At 40.6% G+C, this 11,154-nt stretch overlaps 1 protein-coding gene across 2 annotated transcripts in view; it reads right to left on the reverse strand.

Annotated features, from left to right (window-relative positions):
- sdsl (serine dehydratase-like) overlaps positions 1-8,318 on the reverse strand; it is a 73,264-nt gene extending 64,946 nt beyond the window's left edge. Inside the window, exons 1-2 of one of the 2 annotated variants that reach the window (XM_043715835.1) lie at positions 7,168-8,318; positions 958-1,046 (exon numbers count right to left, since the gene is read on the reverse strand). The gene's annotated coding sequence lies outside the window, so the exon portion shown is untranslated. The remainder of the gene's footprint in view (positions 1-957; positions 1,047-7,167) is intronic. The other variant, XM_043715836.1, reaches the window with a different exon arrangement.
- Between the last annotated feature and the right edge of the window lie 2,836 nt (positions 8,319-11,154).

Consider the following 11,154-nt stretch of genomic DNA (forward strand, 5'->3'; position numbering starts at 1 on the left):
AAAGTCGTGGGCTGCTCACTCATCCCATTGACTCAAGATGCACTTCCTGTGAGTGCAGCTCTCTGCATATTTTTATCGCATAATTGGTCCTCATATTTTCATCTGTGAGGCTGGTGGAATGAAGGCTTCCTGTGTCTTCCTGCAGTAATGAATCCGAGTATGACATCTTTAGGGCAGTTAACTGTTTCCAAGCAATCACGGCCTCACAGAGTAACTCATTTCCTCTCCCACTGGCAGCATAATAATCTTAGAATTGGCATTCCTTCACTTGTAAATTGTGAGCTTCCCCCAAAAGGAGATAGGATACATATAACAGATCTGATTTAATCAGGAGACAGTGAAGTACTTCTTTTACTTTACGCCAGTAAAGAAATAGGTCTGAAATAACCACAGCATGATTTAAGTTAATTTTGATAGAAAAAGCCCAATTCCTATTGATAGTAAAGTTATGTTATGACAAAGGATATTGAACCAAGTAGATATTTCTCAGGTGGCTCAGAATTGTTGTTACCATCAGCACGGTGGTTATCAGCAACCTTCTATATGGCACAGTGGGAATTAATTTCTTGCTTTCCATGTAGGTAGAGTAGCATAGGAAGTCACTGCCTTCATTATGTAGTCAAAATCGGATGCTTTTAGTGTGCATAGCTAACACATCTTGCTGCTAATGTTATTCAGCAGTACCATAAGCAGAATAAAATATTACCCACTGGGCCTTTCAGCGGCCAACACATAAATTAATAAGATTTCTCCTCAACTTCATGCTGATACCCAATTCAAACTTAGCAGGCATGATGATTAGTATGTGTACATTTTATTCCGTGTGAGTTCAGCAGTTTATATGAGCTTTAAGTAATGCTTGTCTCTGAGCCTGTTGAGCTACAGCATGTTTCATTATAATATAGATGAAGTATTTAATCACTTGTATTTTCAGTGCTAACCCTCTAAACCATGTACCTTTATGTCAAGATGAGCGACTTGGTTCCTGTGGTTCTGTGCCTCAATCTATATATGTCCTATTTTTGCTTGTCCTTGAATTTTATGCTCTAAAAAGAATAAATATTAAAATTTGGAAGTTAGAAGCAAAACATAAAGTCATGACCTGACATGAAACTCCTATGAACATTTTCACCTAAAAATACCAAAGAAGACCATAGTCTTACTGGATTTTAGAGACAATTAGACCTGTTTCAAGAAAGAGAGAGAAGGTATAATTGGAGCTGAATTCTCAGAAAATGACAAATGTATTGGACTTAACGGGTGTTTCCAATCATTTTATTTAAGTGTCACACTTTTGACTCACTGGTTGCACCCTCTTCCGTGTCAGAAAGTGGGCTCAAGTTCCAGTTCAGAGATTTGAGTGTCTAATCTAGGCAGGCACCTCAGTTGGATGCTGAGAGGGTCAGGAGTGTTTTTTTTATTATCTTAACAAAATTAAGCAATATTAAACCAGTCTCAAGATAACATTAAGATATGACAGGATGGCAATGTATAATTAGTAATCGAGAGTGTGGTGCTGAAAAAGCACAGCAGGTTAGGCAGCATCCAAGGAGCAGGAGAATCAACGCTTTGGGTATAGGCCTTTCATTAAGAATGTCGATTCTCCTGCTCCTTGGATGCTGCCTGACCTGCTGTGTTTTCCCAGCACCACACTCTTGACTCTGATCTCCCGCATCTGCAGTCCTCACTTTCTCCTACCTATAACTAGTAGTATACCATGATTATTTACAATACATAGCAATGACTTGAATGAGGGAAGTCAATGTACTATCAACAAATTTGCAGACGACACAAAAATAGGCAGGAAGGCAAGTGGTGAGGCTGACACAGGAGGATAGATAAAGGTTAAGTGAGTGTTCAAAAAGCTTGGTAAACAGAATATAATGTGGTAAGATGTAAGATTATGCACATTGGCATGAAAGAGGAGCTGAATATTATTTAAATAGAGAAAGACTGCAGAATGCTACAACACAGAGAGCTTTGTGGGTCCCTGTGCACAAAGCACAAAAATCTAACATACAAGTTTAGTAGTAGGAATGGCAAATTGAAATACAGGTGAACATTCTAAGAGAATCAAGAATGAAAGTTGGGAAATATTGCTAAAGCTATGTAAGGCACTAGAAGAAAAGCAAACTACTGTGGATGCTAGCCATCTGAAACAAACATAGAGAATGCTGGAGAAACAGGTAGGGCTGCAAATGTGGAGAGAAAAACAAAGTAAATGTTTTGAGTCTGGTATGGCTCTGAAGCTCAATGGTCTGAATAGTGACTTCTGCTCCTCCATTTTGTACTCTTAGAAACTCCTCGTACAATTTAAAGATGAGAAATGATGTTCTTCAGGCATTCCGGACAATATTACATTTCGCAGAAAATGTGTTGCTGGAAAAGCGCAGCAGATCAGGCAGCATCCAGGGAGCAGGAGAATCGATGTTTCAGGCATGAGCCCTTCTTCAGGAATATTACCTTTCGACCAACATTACTAAAATAACTTATCTAGTAATTTATCTCATTGTTGATTGGAGATCTTGTCCTGCAGCAATTGACTGTGGTATATCTGACATTACAACACTGACTATAATTTAAAAGTACTTTGTTAGCCACAAAGTGCCTCAAGATAGTCTTACATGAAGAAAGATACTACATTGATATAAATTCTTTTTTAATGCTCTGTTATCCTCAATTGATTTCTCTTCATCTGGGAAACACACTTAATCCTGCGTGTTCACTGTCATTGTTCGTCAATGAAGACAAGGCAACCCAGCTTTTATTTTACAAGCCATTGGTGGAATATCCAAGTCAGTATCTCATCAACCATAGTCGTGTCAAAAGGTAGGTAGAGAACACACATACCTTTAATGAACTTTGGTGCAAATTGACAGGGCTTGGAAAAGTTGTTAATCTATTTTGTTTTATCATAAAAGTTACATTGTGAAAAGCGTAGTGTTCGTTTGCAACCTATTTCAAAGGAAAATTTAGTGTTTGATCCAGCTTCAAAATCAAATTCGAAAATAAATTAAATGCTTAGCCAGTCAAATTAATAATCACGCATTTAATTTCAATCATGAATGTCCAAATGCTTTCTCGAAACACAGCCAATGTGTCCACTTTAAATAAAAGAGAGCTAAACTTCAAACAGTCTGTGTAGCCAATTGATGATAATAGGTTTTCTTCTTAATACTTAAAGTTAAAGGCCAGACTTTGTAAATGTTTCACTGTCTAAGATTGGAGATTTGGTAACTTTATGAACTACCTTAACACATTTTCCTTCAAATTATATTTGAACAATGAAACACTGAGCTGCGAAGCATTGTGGTTAGAATTCCCGGCTGTTGGACAGATTTGGCTACAGCAGGTTCTGCATTGCCATCTAGTGAAATTACTTCAAGAATAAAGCTGTCTTTCAAAAACTGAATTCATCCAACATTGAATCCGCCTTTAGGTGATGTTTCTTTTACAAAAATGAGAGCCAATACTTACCTATGAATCCTTAGAATTTTATTTCTAAATATTTTACCTGTACAATAAGTAACATATTCATGTTACTTCATAAACTATTAAACTTATCAGGTTTAGAATAAAACAACTATTATTGAACTATAATTGTAAAACCAATTGGTTACATTTACGTAAACATCCTTGGTTTCAGAATATTCCAAAGCAAAACGTTCAAATAATTACTTTTTAAGTTCAGACACTGTTATGTAATTAAATATGGCAACCAACTTATATATAGCAACTAATTCCTGATGAAGGGCTTATGCCCGAAACGTCGATTCTCCTACTCCTCGGATCCTGCCTGACCTGCTGTGCTTTTCCAGCACCACACTCTCGACTATTTACAGCAACATCATACTGACAATCACAAAATAAAAACCATGATTTGGAGATGCCGGTGTTGGACTGGGGTGTACAAAATTAAAAATCACACAACACCAGGTTATAGTCCAACAGATTTAATCGGAAGCACTAGCTTTCGAAGTGCCGTTCCTTCATCAGGTGGTTGTGGAGGACACAATTGTAAGGCACAGAATTTATAGCAAAAATTTACAGTGTGATGTAACTGAAATTATACATTGAAAAATATCTTGATTGTCTGTTGAGTCTTTCATCTGTTCTAATAGTTGCATTTTTTTTTAAAAGTTGCATTCAGGTTAACTGTAACAATTAGGTGTTAGCTAGACAATATGTTGAAGATGTTAGCCCCCTGTGTTCTCTGTCTGTGCCATAATGTTTAGATTGATTCTCATCTAAGAAGTGAGATAACAGAGTTTTACATTAATTCATGCAGTTTTTGAGCAAAGTACAATGTAACTCTGCAAGTACAAATTCACCCCACAAACGTATATGTATATGTGTGCATGTATCTGTGTGTGTCTGTCTGTCTGTCTTGGTTGAGGGGTTGTGAGTGTGAGAGACAGTGTACATGTGTGTATGTGAGTGTAAAGTGTCTCAAGTCTGTGAGGCGTTGCATGTGTGAGTGTGGGTGTTTGTGTGTCTGTGTGTGTCTGGTGTGGGGGGGGTTGTGAATGTCTGGGAGAGAGAGTGTAAATGTGTGTGCGTGAGTGTAGAGTGGTCTAAGTCTCTGAGAGGATGCATGTGAGAGTGTGGGAGTGTGTGTGCCTGTAAGGGTATGTGTAAGTGTCTATGTGTGTGTCTTTGTATATGTGTGTCCGTGTGTATGTGTGTGTATAGGAGTGCCTATGTGTGTGTGTGTATGCGTGTGTAGGAGTGTCTGTGTGTGTGTATAGTGCAATGGTGATCACATGAACCCACTTTTTAGATTAGAAATAATCTAAACATCATGGCAGAGACAGAGAACACAGGGGCCTACACCTTCAACATATTGTCTAGCTAACACCAATTGTTACAGTTAGCCTGAGAATGCAACTTTAAAAAAAAAGTTTTGTGATTTATACATGAAAGAAGTGAAACTATCATGGTATTCGAACAAGATGAAAGACTCAACAGACAATCAAGGTATTTTTCAATGTATAATTTCAGTTACATCACACTGTAAATTTTTGCTATAAATTCTGTGCCTTACAATTGTGTCCTCCACAACCACCTGATGAAGGAGCAGCGCTCCGAAAGCTAGTGCTTCCAATTAAACCTGTTGCACTATAACCTGATGTGTGATTTTTTAAACTTAAAAATAAAAACCAGTTGTCACATTTTTGGTGGTGTAAACTAAGAGTGATTAATGTTTATTTGGACACTGGGTGAACTCCATTGTTGTTCTTCAAGTGATGTCACATGATTCTTACATCAATCCAAAATGACACTCGTGCTTGTTTAACATTTTGTCAAAAAAGACAGCTGTTTTACTAATGCAGCATTCCTTCAGAACTGCAAAAACTCCCATCTTCTGACTCAGTGACAGCAGTGTTGCCATTGAAGCAAGCTGTTTGAACTAGACTTATGTCTCTTCCTCTTTTAGATATGACCAGCTGAATGTCAAGAATGCTCACAGCCTATCAGAACTGATAGGGTTAGGGTTAGGGTTAGGGTTGCAACTCGAAAAACATCTGTATGATATCAAAAGAGTGCTCACAATTGAACAGTGGTTCTGCAAAATATATGTTACTCTTCACAGTTCAAACAATGATATACCATGACTCAAATAGTGACCTGATTTCTACACACCTGAAAGAATATTTCCTCAGGTTAGATTCACATTTTTTATTTGGTCCATGTTCTTGTATACTAAATAAAGGAGTCAGATAGCTGGTATCTGTCTTAATAATCAATTCAATTCTAATTGGATGCAAAATTAGCAGATGTTGGAAGCCTGAAGTAAAAACACATAATGCTGGGAATACTTCACAGCAGGCAGGCAAAATCTATCGAGAGAGAAAGAGTTAATATTTCAGGTTTTTGACCTTCGTTAAGAAAGCTATCTTCTTTGCTACCATAGACTGCAAAGACCATACCCCAAATTTACAATCCGCAGAGAGCCAATTTCAATACCAGGAGTTTTGCCACTGACTTTAGCAAGTCTGTGAAAATGGTTTATGTTGAGACTCGGATTTACGGGGTTGTTCATCGGATTTTAATGGTCTCCTTTGTAAAGATTTCGCATAGGTCAGGTTTTCAGCTCACTGGGCTCGTCGGTTACTTTAGTTTTGTGGAGAAAGTGAGGTCTGCAGATCAGAGCTGAAAATGTGTTGCTGGAACAGCGCAGCAGGTCAGGCAGCATCCAGGGAACAGGAGAATCGACGTTTCGGGCATAAGCCCTTCTTCAGGAATCCTGAAGAAGGGCTTATGCCCGAAACGTCGATTCTCCTGTTCCCTGGATGCTACTTTAGTTTTGTCCCCGGGTCACCCTCTTAAAACGCGTAAAACTCCGTAAAATGCACCTTAGAAAGGCTTCTGGTGGAAATTTCATACCTCAGAGTTGAGGGGTGCACATTAAAACTATTGAAACCACCCAAGAGTTTTAGTTGAAATGTACGCTTCATATCATAAATATTGATGGAATAATGTTGATTTCGTTCCTATTTCCTGTTAGGGATAATAGGGCAGAATCTCAATCGCAATGTATAAACCAAATGTTCTATACATCTAACATTTATATAGAAATAAGCTCTGTAAGAACTAAAATATTTTGCCAGATTCATAACTTCACACATGAAATCTGTATTATAAGGAAATTCACACTCTTGTCGAGTGTGTTATTTCAGTCCTCAGGTAACGTTAGTTCCCTTGAGGTCTGTGAAAAAAGTATTTGTTCCCCATCATGTTCTTTATGACCTTGAATTCAAATCTTCCAACACATGATACTGATTTAAACTACGCTGATTTTAATTGTATAGCTGTCAGGCCTGTTCCTTTCCAACATGACATTACGATTTTTACAGTAATTACAAATTCTACTTTTTTGCCACGTAATAAGAGTCCTAGAGGTGTACAGCATGGAAACAGACCCTTCGGTCCAACCCGTCCTTGCCGACCAGTTATCCCAACCCAATCTAGACCCACCTGCTAGCACCCGGCCCATATCCCTCCAAACCCCAAGCTAAGTTTTTTTTTAAGTAAAAGTATTTAAAAGAGTTAACGTTGCTTCACCCCAATCAATTATCTCCTGTTTAACAGTGGACCAAATTTACTAACAACCTCTCAAGGAAAATAGCAAGTCTGTGCTCCTATCATTAATAAGGTAAATCTGACCAGATTAGCAGTTCCAGCAATTCAGCTTGTTTCGTCCCCGACTTTTTTTCCTTTGGTGCCGTGTCTGGTTTTAATGATAAAACAAGTTAGGAATTGCTGGTCCTTGACTATGTCTCGTGAGATGGTGTTGTGGCCTCCTCCGTTAGAGGGCGATGAATGTTCATAGATTCACTTTCTCTGAAAATTCGTCCTTCCACGCTGGACTGGAAACGCTTCCTCTGTCCCAGCTGCTGCCGTTCTCTAGCGCTACTCTATTGAAGAAAAGGTTGAACTGGGTCATGAACCATGTCGGTAAAGTTCTAGCGGAATCGTCCTCGCATTTTCTGCCTGTTGTTTCTACTTTTCACAATTGCATTGCCTGTAAAGTTTAAATCGGTTTGTAAAGTCCACTGACTCGTTCCGAATGTCTGCAGACAGACAAAGAAGCTCACACGTGTGCCACAGTGAAGTGTGTGGTGTGGGTGGGGTGGCTAACAGTTTGCAGCCTGGACTATAACCTGGTGTTGTGTGATTTTTAACTTTGTACACCCCAGTCCAACACCGGCACCTCCGAATAGTGAAGGGGTGATTTTCGTTTTTGTTTGTTTTGGGACGTGGATTATTTTCCTGCCATTAGGAACTTCAATCATTATAAATACAGATTGTCGATTTTAACGACCCCGGGAATGAGCTGCTGCTTGAAATCGAGACTACCCGACTGATTTGCCGGGTCCAGGGCAGCTCCAACCCACCTCGCTCGGGGGCCAAGCACAGAGTGCGAGTCCGGAAATAAACTGAAGATCGAATTCAGCTAAATTAACAGGATGCTAGCACCTTGTCTTCCTCATTGCACAGAGCGTGAGGAGACCTTCATGTTTAGAAAATCCACACTCGTACATCAAGGGGGAAAAAAATTGTCCACTTGATTAGGTCTAAAACAAAAACCTTGCGTCTTTCGCACGGTTAACCCTCCCGGGCGCTTCATAGAGTGTCACCATCAAACGCAACTTGACAGTACCATACGGGGAGAGGCAGATGAATTAAAAGCCTGGTCAGTGAAAGGTTCAATAAAGGGTGGAACAGATAAGGCAGAGCAGATGGGAATCTCCAAGTGGAAGACACCTCATCACCGGTAGTGCAGCGAATGGGGCGTCCAAGAGGAGACAGAGTATGCAGGTCGCCAGATATTGCAGAGGTAAAAACAATGACTGCAGATGCTGGAAACCAGATTCTGGATCAATGGTGCTGGAAGAGCTCAGCAGTTCAGGCAGCAGAGGCCTGTAGAGCTGGATGAGGTTCAGAGGTCGGAGAGATACAGAGAGGGATTTTAAAACAGAGATGAGAATTTTAAATTTGAGCTGTTGCATTTTTGGGAGCCAGCGTAGGTCAACAAGTGCAGGAGGGATGGGAAAGCGAGATTTAATGTGAGGCAGGGCGAGACATTTGGGTGACCACAGGTTTGTAGGAGGCGGAGCTAGGGATGCCAGTTACACGTGTGGTCAGGTCTAGGTACAACACGGGGGCACAATGGACAATTCCACAGCAGATACGTTGAGGCAGGGGAAGAGTTGGGCAATGGAGTTGGAGTAGAATAGTTTAAGTGATGGCACAAGCATGCATTTGGGGGCAGGTGGATAGGTGAGTGGGTTGCATGGCAGGTGGGTGAAGGGTTTTGATGGCAAGTAAATAGTAAGAGGGTGGAGTTGGAGGTGAGTAGTGAAAGGATATGGTGGAGGTGGTTTATTGAGGAATTGGGGGGGCAAAGACCCTCAGTACTGTGGTTATCCAGGAATTAGAGTAGGTTTTCATTCCCTCTAAGTTTTCCTGGGTAACTATAAGGATAAGTAAGTCTGAACGCTGCAAAGTCTATGATTAATTCAGAGTTGGGAAATTTTTGGGATTGTTCCGGATCTAAGATAATTAAAGTTTAAACATGCCTGAGCAATTCCCTTGTATCAGGACTTGTGATGGCCCCTGTGACACATCTGTCAGGGTACATCCAGCCTCTGACTCTCTGGAGATCAGAAGATCTGAGCTAACACCTCTTCAGATGATGTCGATGAGAAATAAGAGGAAGCTAAGCATAGATCCTTAAGGACACCAGCACTGCCAGTGCAGGAGGAAGAAAAAAGGCTATTCTGGTGATTCTCTGGTTTTGACTGGATAGATAAGAATGGAACTAAGTGTGAGCAATCCCAGCCACACTCAACAAATGGTTGAGGGGAATGGAATAGTCAAAGTCTGCAGACGCGTCGGCAAGAATAAGGAAAAACATTTTGTCACAATCACTTTGGGACATTAGTTTTGAATCTGAAAACAACCATTTTGTTACTGGTGTATCAGCAGATCCCTGGTTGGAGTAATGAAGGTATGGAGTCTGGGAAAGATGGGTTTGCCCATGGGATCGATGTTTCAGAACAAAATGCTGAAGGACTTTGGAAAAATGGTTTGCAATGATGGGTGGTGGTCAAGGTTTTTGTTTTGAGATGGGACGTGATAATGGGGGTAGGAAAGAAACTTGAGAAAGATGGTACCTCAGGACAAGAACAGATGAGATTAGTTAGTGGGCCATTGGAATGGAAGGAAAAGGCAGAGTGAGCTGGTCAAATGATCTAAATTTTAGTGACAAAAAAGGCCTTAAGCAACTTGCAGTTATTGTTGGAAGTGGAAGAGGTGGGGAGAGGAGTTTAAGCAGCTGGTTCACAGTACAGCAAAGAGAATGGGAACAGGAAGTTTGCATTCTATGATCGTTCAGCCAGATCTGGAAGTCAATGTTTACTTTTAAAGCCTGAATCCCCTGGCGTTAAGGCTGCTGGGGAGCAGTTAACACAGGGGAGTACCAAGGCAAGAACTAGTAATGGTAATAGGGACAAATGCATCGGAGTTTAAATAGATTAGTAGTTTGCCTTAACTTGCAAGTTAATTGCATTCATTTACTGTAAATACAAAGTGCATATATTACACTAATGTCTTTACAATTGCAAATACTGATCACTTTAGGCAAAAATAGAAAAAGTCAACAACACACAGCTGGCTAGTCACCATTTATGGAATGAACAGACAAGGTGCGGCTTAGAACTGGAAGGAAATATCACAGTGGTCAACATTTAAAAAAAGATCAAAACAAAGGGAATTGGAAAGACATAGTAGCCGATTGCCATGGGGGTGGGGAAGACAATTCAAACTGGAAACAGGCTTTAGATTCCAACTGCCTAAGTCAGGCTGACACTGTGCATTGTCCACTAGCCCGCACAGTCACCATTTCAAGCACCAAGCAATTGCTATCAAACCCCCACAAGCAGCTGCACATACCTATTGCAACTCCTGCCATACGGAATAAGGGATCTAAATAATGGCTGTGTATGTATGACCCCTGGTTTTCAGTGTTCGACAGCAATGACTACTTGCTGCTCCGTACTGCCTCACTGAAACTGTCAGGTTAAGGATTTTCTCATGGTCATCGCTGGCTTTGCTTCACTGTTCAAGAACAACCACCAGTTTGTTGAGAGTACTAATGTCTTGCTGTTGCCAGTGAATCAGCATGTCGCGTTTCTGTTTCAGTAATTTTCTTTGCTGTGAACATGATGACTTCCAAAACATACAACATCTGCTGATTCCTGTCAATACATGAATATTTCAAATTCACTGGTGTGTACTTGCATTAAAGTTCATGATTCTTTGGTTTGTTCCCAGATTGATCATGCTGCCTTTATATTTGCAAATAATGTTTTGAGGAGAAAGTGAGGACTGCAGATGCTGGAGATCAGAGCTGAAAATGTGTTGCTGGAAAAGCACAGCAGGTCAGGCAGCATCCAAAGAGCAGGAGAATCGACATTTCGGGCATGAGCCCTTCTTCAGGAATGAGGAAAGTGTGTCCAGCAGGCTAAGATAAAAGGTAGGGAGGAGGGACTTGGGGGAGGGGTGTTGGAAATGCAATAGGTGGAAGGAGGTCAAGGTGAGGGTGATAGGCCGGAGTGGGGGTGGGGGGCGGAGAGGTCAGGAAGAAGA

This window comes from Chiloscyllium plagiosum, chromosome 25 (assembly GCF_004010195.1).
Source record: "Chiloscyllium plagiosum isolate BGI_BamShark_2017 chromosome 25, ASM401019v2, whole genome shotgun sequence".
Classification (NCBI taxonomy): domain Eukaryota; kingdom Metazoa; phylum Chordata; class Chondrichthyes; order Orectolobiformes; family Hemiscylliidae; genus Chiloscyllium; species Chiloscyllium plagiosum.